Raw genomic sequence first — 13,664 nt, 5'->3', positions numbered from 1 at the left:
GTAAAATCTCATGGTGTGTTTGAGGAGAGGGAAAAAGTTTGCTCAGTGAACAATGAATGAGGTTCAAGAGAAGGTCAGGTATGGCAGAATGGCAAAGTAACAAGACACAATATACGGTGCAATGCTTTTTTTTTAATAAGACTGCATCATTGCCAAACTCAGTTTGCTAACCTGCATTGACTTGATACTGTCTGCCCAGTGCTGTATACTTCATCCCCTTCCCATCATCGTTAACAATTAATTGTGCCACTGCGACGAGTGATTATCATTGTGCCACTGTCTCGTAAATTGACAGGGCTTGTGCGTGCGCACGAGCATGTAAATACAGTATGTGTTCAGGGTTTGTATACGTGGCATCTGATGAATTTGCTTACAGCTGTGACAGCTGCCGCCACGAGCACGCACACACAAGCGTTTTGTCTCATTTGTTTCATACAGCTGCGCAGATAATGCACAAAGGTTAAGCAAATTTTGTATAATGGCCCGTAGACAATGTATCATTCCCATCTCACACGCTCGCTGCAGCTTTGCCAGTGTGTGTTGGGAAAAAAAAACGGGTGAAAAAAAATAAATGACTTGCACTGTTGGTCCTCTTTATTCCTGTGAACAAAACAGACAGCCTCGCTCCTCTCCTCATTCATTTTAATGATAAAACCTCCTCAGTCACAGTCTTTCCAGCCTCCAACAACCCCCCCCCCCCCCAAACCCGCGCCACACCAGCCGGGTGGAGACCCTCCCAAAAAGCCACAGCCAGGCAGAAACAGTGATCCTTTGTTTAAAGCCCCCAAGCCCCCCAGTCCACCCACAACACCCTCACTCCACTTCTTTTCTGCTAGCCCTTTACCATGCTGTGGATGATGCTGTTGAGCAGTGACAAAGGCATGTCCAAACACGAACGCCATTATGAAGCTAGGGATGTAGTGAAGGTATGGAAGGTGGAGATAATCATGCTGAAACAGCAAACCAAAAAATGAATGTCCTTTTTGCAACTGCAATTGCCCTCACCTTCCATTTATTCTTGCATGTCCCTACGACATTAAAAGCTGAACTAACCCAATTTACGCTACGTAAATTGACATGCCGAAGGAATTTCAACCACTAATTTTAACCACTAAATCAACAATGTGGAAAATAGAAACAAACCTTACACTCAGTTTGATTTTTGCTCCATAAAGGGGAAAACTTAATTTGACATACACACGGCTCAATAGGTGGGTGATATTCCACACAAGTACCGTAGACCATAAAAATAGTCTCTAAGTACACAGATTCATTTTTTTTCTTCCAGCAAAAAAAACAAAACAATAAAAAATACTCAACGTATCCAAGGAGAAACAATTTTAGCTATTTCATTTTGGTCCTGAACCCAGTCCTGTGCAGCAGCAATACCACAGGTTCTTCTCTTCTTATTTGTCTCACAGAAAGCATCATTTGAGGTGATTTGAGTTTCTCAACACAGCCTAAAAGTTCATTTTTTTGTTTGTGTCAACAATACACATGCACACTTCGGCACAGACGGTGGCAGCTCACATCATTAACCCTAACTAAGCAACGAACGTCATGTTTATCAAAACGGTTTTTGTTTTAGCTTTTTCAACATGTGTGCCAGCAGAATGCGTATGTGCACAACATGTCTCTCAGAATCTACACAGATGTGTCATTGCTGCCTTCAGTAAGAGACGCAGACGGAACACGACAGACAGCGTTGCGTGAACATGCCTGCGTGTGTGTGTGTGTGCAACTCCCAGTGATGCAGCTCAGCCTTGATCTAGACTCCCTCCTCCCTTGGACTCCCCCGCTGCGCCTCCTTCATTAATCAATAGGACAGATGAAGACAGACTTCTGATGGGATGCGAGGCAAAACAATAGATGGCGTGTGTGAGTGTGAATGTAAAGGAGGCTGAATCGTCCTCAGGGAGAACCTGGCAGACATGATGCAAGGCTTCAAGGCTTCCTGCCCACACAAAGATCATTCACACTGGATTTGCTTTCTTGTACCAGCCGAAAAAACGGACTCAATTTGATAGATGATTTGCATACATTATGTGTCTGTAAGTGTGTGCGTAAGAACCCAAACCCACTGAAATCGGCTTCACTCCAAAAGATGAGGGAGGGGGAAAAATAATCTGCTTTGATCAGGTGCGATTTTAACCCAAGTTCAAAAACTGTGCAAGCACACAAAACAGTAATGACTTGTTTTGAGTAATGTGTCAGTCTCCACTCTTAGGCCCTATGCAGTAGGGAGTTGTTTGGCGGACCCCTAAACCTTAAATCTCAACAAAAAAACAACAACAACAACAAAAAACTCTTTAAATAAAAAAGTAAAAATGGAAACTTCACAGATGACAAGCCAGTCATAAGACCATCTGAAGACAAAAATAGCTGATCTTGTGTGTCATCTCAACAGATCTACTTGGTGTATCTATTCAAGCACGCCCTTGAGGGGAGCACGTTGTTGTTAGCCGTGTTGATCGCGGGAAGGCAAGTGACATTATTTCTTATTACTCTGAGCCAGCTCTAATGCAAGTAAAGTAAAGCTGAGGCAGAAAGACGAGCGTTATACTAGGCCACAAAGCATTTGTGGAAGATTTGATCAAATCAATCCTGAAACATGTTTAGATTATTGTAATTAATCTTGATTTGAGGCTGAATTACTTGTAGTATGTATGTGTCTATGTGTAAGAAGCATGCAACATTACACTTGACAAGTCATGCTTCTAACTAACTTTGACATCTGCATTATATTTTCCAGTGGAAGAATATTGGTTGGACTATTAGTTTTAATGTAACCTTTGGTTTTAATCACATGGTCCAATGTATTTAAAGTGTTGTTAATGACCTCAGTAAATCAATTTCAAGACTTTACGGACGCAATCCTGAAATCTGTGGGACATGATTATGTGGTTTCATCTTACATGAATACATTTGAGTTATTTTTATAAAGATAAAACGTATGCCATTTCCTTTTCTTCCAAACCAATCAAACCTTATTACTTATACAGCACTACAGTACACCCCATGAAAAGTGGGGGCTGACTCCCCACAAAAATAAATATATAGAACAATAAAACAAATATTAAAAAATATTATACCAAAAAAAAAATCTGTGAAAACATGAATCCTTGGGTGCCGAACTGTGAGTACGTGGGAGTCCAATTTATGTGTAAAATCAAATTACTTCTGGTTAAAACATTTTTAAAAAATGAATTAAATGTGGTTAATTACCCATATATATATTGCATATACCTGTATTGCATAATATATACAGTTTTTTTTAATTTACCCCAAAAACAAAATTCAATATGCATTTTCCACAGAAAACTGAGGAAAATGGGGGGAAACTTTTTTAAAAATTAAAAAAAAATATTGAAACGTTCCAAGCAGCAATAGCACGGAAGTAAACAATTATAATAAATAAATAAATGTAAACATTACATATATTACATATATACGTTTAGTTGGACTGGGCTGGACCTCATTGATTTAAACGAGGGTGCTGGCCTCCATCAGCAATTATTTTCATTATTAGATGATGAGTACACTAATGGATGATGACTAACTAATGGATGATGGATCTACTTCATAATTATTTAGACCATATTTAATTATTTGTGCTTCTACAGAAGCAAACAAGCTCATTTACCTGCCGGTTGAGTAGAAGCATCTCAGACTAAAGCCAACCTCGGATTTTTTTTTTTACTTTCTGGACCTGGATTTTCCACCTCTGCTGACCAATCTGTCTGTTTACACTGAAGTCACATTGGCAGATATATACGATACCGACTGTATCTATTTTTTATCTAGATTTGGAGACCACATGAATCCGTTCTTACCATATTACAAAAAACCTGATGAACCGAATTCATGCATTTGTTTTCTCTTTATGCTACCATGACGCAAACTGTACTATCTTTGAGCGAAAAAACAAAACAGAATGGTGTCCCTTAAACTTTGTAGACTAATAAATCTACCCATTGAGAGAAACCATACAGAGGTAATTGTGCTAATTTTCAAAGAACATATCACAGAGATCAATTTAAGAAAATTACAATTGAATTGTGAATATGGAGGTTTATAGCACTAACCCAGTCTGTTGTAAATATGTATTGCTACTACCAGTTCCCAACCATTAAACCAATATGATGAAAATTACCATCTCAGACATGAAATCCTGTGTTCGTTCCTCACCCGAGATGCCCTTATTGTTGAAGCACATTGTGTACTGTGACATTGTACCCATGCCTGACATCCAGACAAAGGAACCAATGCGGGCCTCGAGGGGGCAGATGACAAACACTCCTAAACCATGGCCAGACATAATCCCCCCCCCCCTCCCATCAAAGCCCACAACAAACGCACAGTGGAGGGGGGCCTATTCAGAGCATATTAGGGAGGTGAAGGAGGCCAGGCACTGGGGGACCCTCCCCACACGGCTCTCCTAATCATCTGAGACAACTCCTCCAGAGGCAGACCTCCACCAAATCCATTCCCGCCTCAAACCATTTGCCGCCGCAAGACCCCCCTTTTCATCTTCGCTGTACCCCGCCCAACATATGACCCAGACATGTCCAGCGTTTACAAGGGTGGGCGGCCATGAAGTGGAGAAGCTGACCGAAATGAGCAGTCTCTTGGGAAATGTAGCATAATTGTCCGCCTTCTTGGGCCAAATTAAACAAACTCGACTGAATTCAAGTACCCATACATCTATCGACCCCCTTGTCATTTTAACAAACCGGCACGTTCCGTAGAGCGCACCACTGATGCAGAATGATGAGCGAGACCCCGTTGTCTCATTATATTGTCTTCAATTAGGTAGGAGATGATGAGAGACAATGAGAGAAGCACTGGTAATCATGAGGCTTCCCGTCTCATGCTGGGAAACAGAACTTCATTACGCCCGATGGTCCCGCATCGACGATAAAACCCCAAATATGTATGGGTTCATTCATGGGAGGTTTTCAAGGATAAAAGGCTCAGAAAGTGGAAAACTGAAAATCTCACTTAGGATTCTGAAACAGAGGCTAACTAAAGATATCTACCCGAGTAATTACGCGTCCTCTCTTCATGTTAAATTACCTGAGTTCTCATCCTTAAGCCCTGTAATTTTAGCTACAATTTGTAGGTTAGCCGTAAAATGCTAGCTTCTCCTTTGGCACACAAAAGCCATCAGAGGTATGACACAACTGAAGACTTTGTTCTTGAAGGCTTTCCTTTCGTGCCATGACTATAACGATGAATAAGGTCCTGGGCTGTGTAAAATATCTAATTTCATACTGCAACTACAGCTCACTTGTTTATACCTCAAGGGGTATAAAGTGGTATGGTACTAAAAACATGCACTTACAAACAGCACAAATACAAGTTTTACAAGTAGGAGTCAGGGATATTTTTAGAAACAGATACTTATGGTGGAGGAAGAGACGAGAGCTTGAGTGAACTTCTAGGGAGGAATTTGCTGACATGAAGTGAAGCGATGATGTCTTTTCATCTTCAACGCCGCATAACTGTTGTACAAGCTTAGATCAGTGAGAAAAAGCTCAGACAGTGCCTACGTCAGCTCAAGAAATGTTGAGAGCACATCTGAGAAATGACTCAAAGCCGACATCTTGCTGGTTTCATGGTGAACCCCCTCATTTAAATCATATTAAGCTTTGCTAGGACCATCCGACAAATACGTTGCTATCATAAAACTGTGAAAATGCAGCTGTATTGTCCTATCCCAGCACTCCCACCACTACCATTTCACCTCTGATTACAGTACAAAGAGCTAATCTGAGAGGAACACTCACATCGCTTTGTCAAAAGTAAGAGGATTTTATTTTATTTTCTAAATCATTAAAGGGAAGAAAATGGCAAAAGCCATTTATCAAGAGAGGCCAAAAAAGAAGGTTTTGAGAAATAACTCCATTTATGTCTTCCTATGTATCCAACTGGGATTATTATGATCCCCATTTACCCATTCATCCCCCTCAGCTGTTCTTCGAAAAAGATGCTGCTCACTTTTGCACATTTATAAACCAGTGTGCCAATAAGGGATGGTCGTCAAGTCAAGCTACCCTGGGGCCCAATAACCGTCCCTTTAGGGCTCCGCTTTCTAATCGGATTCCACCAAGCAGGGTGTGATTATGGCTATGCCAACCTTTTGTTTTGTTTTCAACTAGTGTATATCACTGTTTTCACTCAGTTTCAAGAATGCAACGTAAACTGTGATTGTTATGTTCTTCATCATGAATTTATGTGTATATGCAATGGCAATAAAAAAAAATTCTTTTGGATGAACCAAATATATGATTTAGCTCTAAAGTTGAAAAAGGTTGTGAAAACTGTATTGAGGCATTGTCTTGTCAACCTCTGCAATTTATATTAGCTCTGCACCAAGCAACTCACAAGCAAAACTCACTTAACTATTTCCACACAACTTTTGAAGAAACCATTCCATTCTGTTATATGTGAAAATTTAAGTCATGCTCCATGATGTTTAAAACTATTTTGTTCATGTTGAGGGCACCCTTTGTCCTTCAATGAAGATGATGCTGATCCAGATTAGTGATAGGCATTCTCACTCTGTGAAGAGCATTTTAAGCAAACGTAGAACTGCCAATGTGGAGTAAACATTTTTGACTGGCAAATACATTCGAACGTACTTGCAAGAACGTTCAAACGTATGTGCGAGTGTGTTTGAATGTATTTAAATACATTTGAACATATTTGCAAATCCGTTTGAACGTATTTGCAAGTGTGTTCGAATCCATTTAAATACGAGTGAACATATTTGCAAATACATTCAAATGTATTTGTAGGCTTAATGCTACAAACACTGCATTTTTCCCCAAAAAATTGCTATTTTTTAGCATTTGGCCTACATTATACCAATATGTTAATAATTTAAGTAAGTAAACATTGTATATTTGTCATTTTTATTATTGTCTGCAGTGCATGATCTCCGTACAGCATTTTTTTCCCATATTGCCACCGTGTATTGACTTTTGACTTTTTTTTTTCCATTTTCCCCATATACCCCTAAATGCTAAATTTGTAGCATTTAGACTAGTATGTTTGAACATGCTTGAAAATACGCTCAAACGTATTTGCCAGTCAAAAATGTTTACTCCACATTGGCAGTTCCACGCTTCGAACAGAGAGCGACATGAATGCCTTAAAGAAGTCAACCCAAACAATTTTTTTCCCAGAATATGTTCTATGTAGGCCTACTAGTTGAAATATGGCATTCTGATTAATATTGTGTTTGTGGAATATGAGTTAAGCAGCAAAATGCACCCACTTTTAGCCACCTCAGGGGGCGGCCATTTTGTCACTTCTGTCGACTGAAGCTGACATTGAAGTTGCTTATAGGGCACAGATAACGACCAATCACGGCTCAGCTGTTTTCTGAAGCTGAGCCATGATTGGTCGTTATTTGAGACCTGAGCAACTTCGATGTCATCTTCAGTTGACAGAAGTGACAAAATGGCCGCCCCTGAGATGGCTAAAAACAGGTGGATTTTTCATATTCCATAAACGCAATTTTAATCAGAATGTGTTTAGACTAGTGGGCCTGCATAGAACATGTTCTGAAAAAAAATGTTTGGGTTGACTTCCGCTTTAACTACAGGCCAAATATTAAATGTGTTCATCAAGCTTTATGGTACTGCTATGTTCCTCCATGCATGCTGCAACAGTGTAGTGCAGTGAGCATCTGCCTTGTCTCCCGCCCAGATGGTAGCGGCAAGTATGAAGATTAGTTCATTAACCTCACTGTGCTTTAACCAGTGGGCCATGCAGAGGGCTTGCTCTTCCACGTCTTCTTGAAATTTACTAACGCTTATTAATAGCGCGAGGAAACTTTCACTAATGGCCTGAGGTGATTTGCGTTGCTGTTATCAAACACTGCAGTAATTATACATGACATGCTTCTGATTAGCACTCCTGTGATTATTGCATCAATTCAAGTTATCATTTTTTTAAACCCTTTTTGAAAGGTGTAGATCAATTTTTCAGAACAGCAAACATTTTAGAAGAGAAAAAAAGCATTATGACTTGCTAGAAGACTACCCTTGACAATAGCATGAAAAAAAAGGGGGGAAAATTTGATCACAGTGTGAAAAATTAACTAATGCTTTGTCAGTGAGGGAGCTGAAGGCAGTGAGGGCTTGCACCTGGAGCAAGGAAGAGCATGTGAGGGTCGAAGGTCATCTTGTGGGCTAAACAGGAATGAGGTTCTCCCTCTCCCTGCTAGGACCAGGCAACTCCTGTGGCGTGTCCACACAACGCAGCCTTTCACACCGCTTCCTTGCATTTCCGCCTCCACCTCTTTTTCTTTTGGAACAGTTGCAGTAATCCATAGTCGGCCCAATTATCCAACCCCCCATTCCTGTTCCCTTCGTCCGTTTTCTCCCCATGGATGGAGATGCAAAACAATTAACCTCTTTACGGCTGGGGACTTTTCCCAGGAAAGGGCACGGTGGTAATTGAATGACTCTGCACTGACCATGACTTCACCCCTTCACGCATAAATCTGGTTATTGAAAATCCTAATCTGTGTCTTTGTGATTGTCCAAAGCCATTAACATGGAGGTTGCACGATCACACTAGGAAGGCACTATTTCACCGCAAGGAGGATTTAACCGGACTGTTTACATTTGACCTACTTAAACTGCATAATTTGCGCTGTTCTTTGCAATTCAGTATTTTTCGTACCGAGAGAAGGACCTTTTTTTTTTCCAAGGTGGCAGTGCTGGTTTGCATTAGAGTATTTCACACCAAGTGTCTATAAGTTGTAAGAGCATCCCCCACATCCTTACCCTTCAATAAAATGTACTCTTTTCCCCCTTCGTTATGGAGGGGCCTCCTATTCATCTCCAGGTAGAAAGCCTCAAAGTGTAGGAGGGAAGAACAGCTTGTTGCACCCATTGAACTTTTTATTACTTCCCCCTTCAAAGGGTGGTGGCGGAGGAAGAGATATCCTCAATCTCCTTGACGCCATGACACACGTCAGCTCTCAGTAAACACACAAGTGTCAGGATTGCGACTGGACCCCTGTACAGTGTGGACATTTTTCTACACTTGTCACATGTGACAAGATTACGCTGTTTTGGAAGCTGAAGCTACAAATAATCCTCTAACAAACATGTTTACCCAAATTGTCGATGTTTGGCTCAACAGCATCAATGTTTTTTTGACAGCTGCTAGAAAGACTAAATAACATGCGTTTTGTTTTTCCAGGGTTATGGCTCTTATCGGCAATAAATATACGTATGTAGATTGAATTATCAATCCCAAACTAGTGCTTTCTATGAAATATTCTGTCTCATTATCACACAAATGTGGCAGCTTTCGGATGATGTAATCCGTAACCAACACTTCAAGTCGTCTGTCCTTCTCTAACGAAAGATGCTCTTGAAGAAGAATAAGTCAAAACGAATATGTGCTGATCCATTTTTACCAACGACCTCCAATAAATTTCTTTGCTTGACAGAAACAAATTTTAGCCCCCCAGTTTAAAGCTCGCAGCCCATGAGTAAAGTGGACGTGCGGCAGTCAGCAACTGAGGGTCTTGTTAAAAAAAAAAGAAAATGGCATCTAATCTTCAAAGCCAAAGTTTCATTCTGGATGCCGACATCCTAGTGAATACATATAGATACAGTATGTATAGGCATAGAAGACAATGCAATGCCGCCTTTATATATTCACATCTATTGAAGAAAAAGACAACACAATAATGACAGATTTCATGTAGAAGTGTCTTTGATGAAACTAGCATACACACTCAAACATGTGCACACATTCACACACAGAACTCTTTGATGTTTCCTTGCGAATGTCTGCTGTAGCTGTGTGAGTCACCCATCCTCCAATGTAACATTTATGTACAGTGGATCCCCGCATATTCACGGTTTGGCAGTCCACAAATCATCTGTTCACAGATTTCTTTTTCTGGGAAATAATCTTCCGTTATACATGGAAAAAAGGACATCACAGTTTCATGTAGCATTGCAAAAAAAAATTCTGAAAATGATTATTTTCTCATTTTTGTGGCAAAATATTATCTATGTATAATACTTATTGTATCATAGCATCTCTTTAATCGAGAGAGCAATTGGTTCCTGTCAGCCGTAAAGACGCCAAAAATAAACATCAGTTGTCCGCTCAACCAAACCTTCGTGGTGGAAGTTCCACCTACACACTCACTTGCTCCACTTCCAGCCCCCAACTTACCCATCCAATCACAAATCTCACAGCAGCAGTGTTCGATGATTGACAAGCGGGAGGGAATAGATAAGATGGCGTCACCCGTGTTTTCCGTGGCTGCTTTTCCTCACAACACTATCGCCGTACTCAAACTAAACACGGCTTCAATGAAGATAACAATGAAATGTGTTAATTCTACGCAACCTCGGCCTATGAAGCAGCGCCACTTCCCGCCAGCACAGGACCAATGTTTATAGTTCTACGCCACATCGCACTGTTGCAGTAATTCATCATCGTCATAATTGTTCAAGTCTACGTAAAGGCACTGTGCGTTGTGTATACGCGCGCTTAGCTGTAAGCTAAATCTCTTGTGTTTATAAGCGTACAGCAAGACATTTCTGTTTGAAATGCTATTAAAGTTGGGTGGGATCATAGTTTGTGGTTTATGTATGGTTTAAACTGTTAATATAGGCAATTATAATCACTTTAGGGGAGCGTCAGTTATTTACAAAAATTTGCTATTCGCGGGTACTGTCGCTATTCCCCTTGGATAGCAGGGGCCCACTGCCATCTATATAACAGCAGCGGCAATGTACAAACTGCACACTCCGAACATATGAGCAGTAACTCCTAGACAATAATGCGTGCCTTAAGCACAGATAAGGACGTGAGTGGTTGGCAGCTGGGCATGTAGGCGGACATAAAAGTAATGGAAAAAGGCAAAAAATATGAAAGAACCATGTGTTTGAGGTGGACTGGAACATATCTTGATCATTATGTCTAGCCTCCAGGTGTCTGATGGTTGGCGCGACTGTAGGTGGTAGTTAGGTTGAGGGTGGTGGTGGCGGTGGAGGGTGGGGGGTGCACGCCGACAAAGCGGGAATAAGAGTGTTGCCTACATACCACCAGCATCAAGGAAGGGAGGGAGTGAGAGGGGTGCAGGGAAGGAAAAAAAAGTAGATTCATAAAAATTTGATAAGATCTTCAGCTAAGTGACATTCCATGTTGCTTTCCTTTTTTTTTTTTTTTTTTTTTTTAATATATCACCCCTTTTCTTTGTAGCTCCTCAGTGCCGCCTTAGAGAATAGGGTAGACACATTTTATAGGTCCTAATTAAAGCCATATGACGCCTTTTCGAACATCAAATGGCGCTGGTCCTGCATGCCATTCCCCGTTATTGTGCAGAACAAACGCACAATCACAAGGAACCCATTTTTAGGCTAGATTTCAAAATGTACATCATTTCTACATCCCCCACCGCACAGAGCCGTGACCCCACCAATTTCGAATCGATAAAGAGGTTCTGGGAGTGACATGACCTCGCTAGGGTGTGGTGGTGGTGGTGGGGGGCATGGGGGGGCAATGTTGTGCGGCTAGGAAATGGACTGAAAATATATCTCGGGTTTTTCAAGCTCCATCAGAAAAGTACATGTTTGCGTATTTATTTATTTATAGAGTTATTTACTGAAGTAGTCTAGTGCTTTGGACCTGACAAACGAGTTTATAGAGCGTCCACCCTTGAGGGTTGAAGTGAAGTGCAGGCCTGTTTATAGAGTCCTTTAAGAACTCCGTTTTTTTTCTCCCTCTGGCCACCCTAGTCCCCCTCCCTAATTGTCCTCATTGAGCCTTGTGGAGCGGGTGCACAGCCAGCCAGCCAGCCAGACAGCCAGGCTCGGGTCATAGGGTTTACCGCGTGCTTTTTATCTATATTTCATGCTATGGCGCTGTGCAGACAGCTGCCCCCCACCCCCGCCGCCCCCTCCCCGCATGTATCACAAAGAAAAAAATCGTGTGTGCACAAAGAGCTGACATGACAAGCACACGTGCAAATCACATTACAAATAATTTCGAACAGCATTTCATTATGTTTATTTCCTCTTTGCGCACACGCGTTCGCGCGAAAAGTAGCACGTTGTAAAGAAAAAAAAAGCTTGAGAATGCTTCAAATTGCTGACAGTGATAATTGTTATTTGTTGAATGGATTTCTCTATAGTAGCAATTAGAAATGAAAGTAAATCAATATGTTCTACTTACGATTCATTTCAGCAACTTAAGGGCGTTGATGTCTCGCCACCGTGCGTCTCCGGTCGTCTGCTTGCGGAAAAAAGTGTGTCCTTCCTCGGCAGTGAGATGCGCACATCTTCATGTGATTTTTTTTTTTTTTTTTTCGAGCGCACATTGTCACTGCACATAACGTAGATGCTGGACGTCCGATTTGGCCGATGTCAAGTATGCATTGATGCCTGAGCTGGTCGCTATTGAGCGCTGAGAGGAGAGCCAACATATAGAAAGGCGTCATCATGTGAGCAGGGGGGCGCGCGCCATTGGCTAGGCGCGCACACTGCGACCAAGCAGCGCAGTGTTCCATTGGCCCAGGACGCTAGTCGAGGCGCCTCCTCACTTGGCCCGTGCACCACAATGGGAGTGCGCCTCTTCTGTTCATCATTTTCATCCGCGGCGGCAGGGGAGGGGAGGGAGTGTGTGGGTAGGACTGGTGCGTGCATTCAATTCAAATAGGGTTAAAAAGATTTTTGGGGACGCACATTTTAGCTGTTCTTGTCAACATCTCAACTCATTCTGTGGTCTTGAAATGTAAAACGGAACTATTCCACCACTTTAAAAAGCACGCAATGCTTAAAGCATTAATAAGTGAGTACGGAGCAACACATTTTATTTTTTGTCTCCCACGAACCAACTGTGTAGTCATTTTGCAATTTTATTTGTTTTGTGTCAACATTTTTGTATTTTATATGAACTTCAGGTCACACTTTAACACGTGATCTGTACTTTATAAATGACTGCAACAACAGCACAGTAGTAGTCATCTACCATTGTCAAATAGTATTTATTACATTTTTAGCATATCCCTTCCAGGATTGCAAAAATAAGATGCCATGCAAACACAATGCCAGCTGAGACTAATTGAAGGCTCTTTCTCTTTTTCTTGAATAAAATATATTAACTTTGTGAAAACCTATCACACCCAACACAAACATTTCTATCCTGCATATGCTTTATTTTGATAAGTGTATGGTATGTTGAATAGACCTAAACCAAGCTTCCTAATTTGTTTGATGTTAATGAGCTCTGAAGCCATTTATTATTTAGAAGGCGGGGAGCTAATTGAAAGGCACATGCAAGCAATAGGTTTGGATGCCAAGGAGATGCCTTGATGTTTCTAGATAAACAAAGGGATCATTATTTTGAATATACTGTATATTTTCTTCTCATCCATCGTTGGTTTCTACACAGTTGGGCTTCACAAAAGCCAATGAAAGAACCTCTCACTGCCTCCATTTGGTTCTCTGGAGTGTGGAGGCTGAGGAACTCAAGGTTCTGTATGAGTGGGAAATAGAGCGCATGTAATCTGGAGCGCACATCTTGCCGCCCTCCCCTGCTCCGGCTGCAACATTAAATCAATATTCCGCAAAGCTTTCTCTTGTTTTCACATTCACTTGACTGCTGCCATGATGCGC

The 13,664-nt window shown here is 41.3% G+C and overlaps 1 protein-coding gene across 2 annotated transcripts in view; it reads right to left on the bottom strand.

Annotated features, from left to right (window-relative positions):
• LOC147138271 (uncharacterized) overlaps positions 1-13,664 on the bottom strand; it is a 30,409-nt gene that overhangs the window by 15,607 nt on the left and 1,138 nt on the right. Inside the window, exon 1 of one of the 2 annotated variants that reach the window (XR_015089126.1) lies at positions 12,223-12,490. The exons of the other annotated variant lie outside the window; for it this stretch is intronic. The gene's annotated coding sequence lies outside the window, so the exon portion shown is untranslated. Of the gene's footprint in view, positions 1-12,222; positions 12,491-13,664 lie in introns of those variants that run through there. 2 annotated transcript variants of the gene reach the window in all.

The sequence above is a fragment of the Filicampus tigris genome, chromosome 12, assembly GCF_054856515.1.
Source record: "Filicampus tigris isolate MCC_2025a chromosome 12, RoL_Ftig_1.0, whole genome shotgun sequence".
In the NCBI taxonomy this organism is placed as follows: Eukaryota; Metazoa; Chordata; class Actinopteri; order Syngnathiformes; family Syngnathidae; genus Filicampus; species Filicampus tigris.
This window is presented reverse-complemented; position numbering and strand designations above follow the sequence as displayed.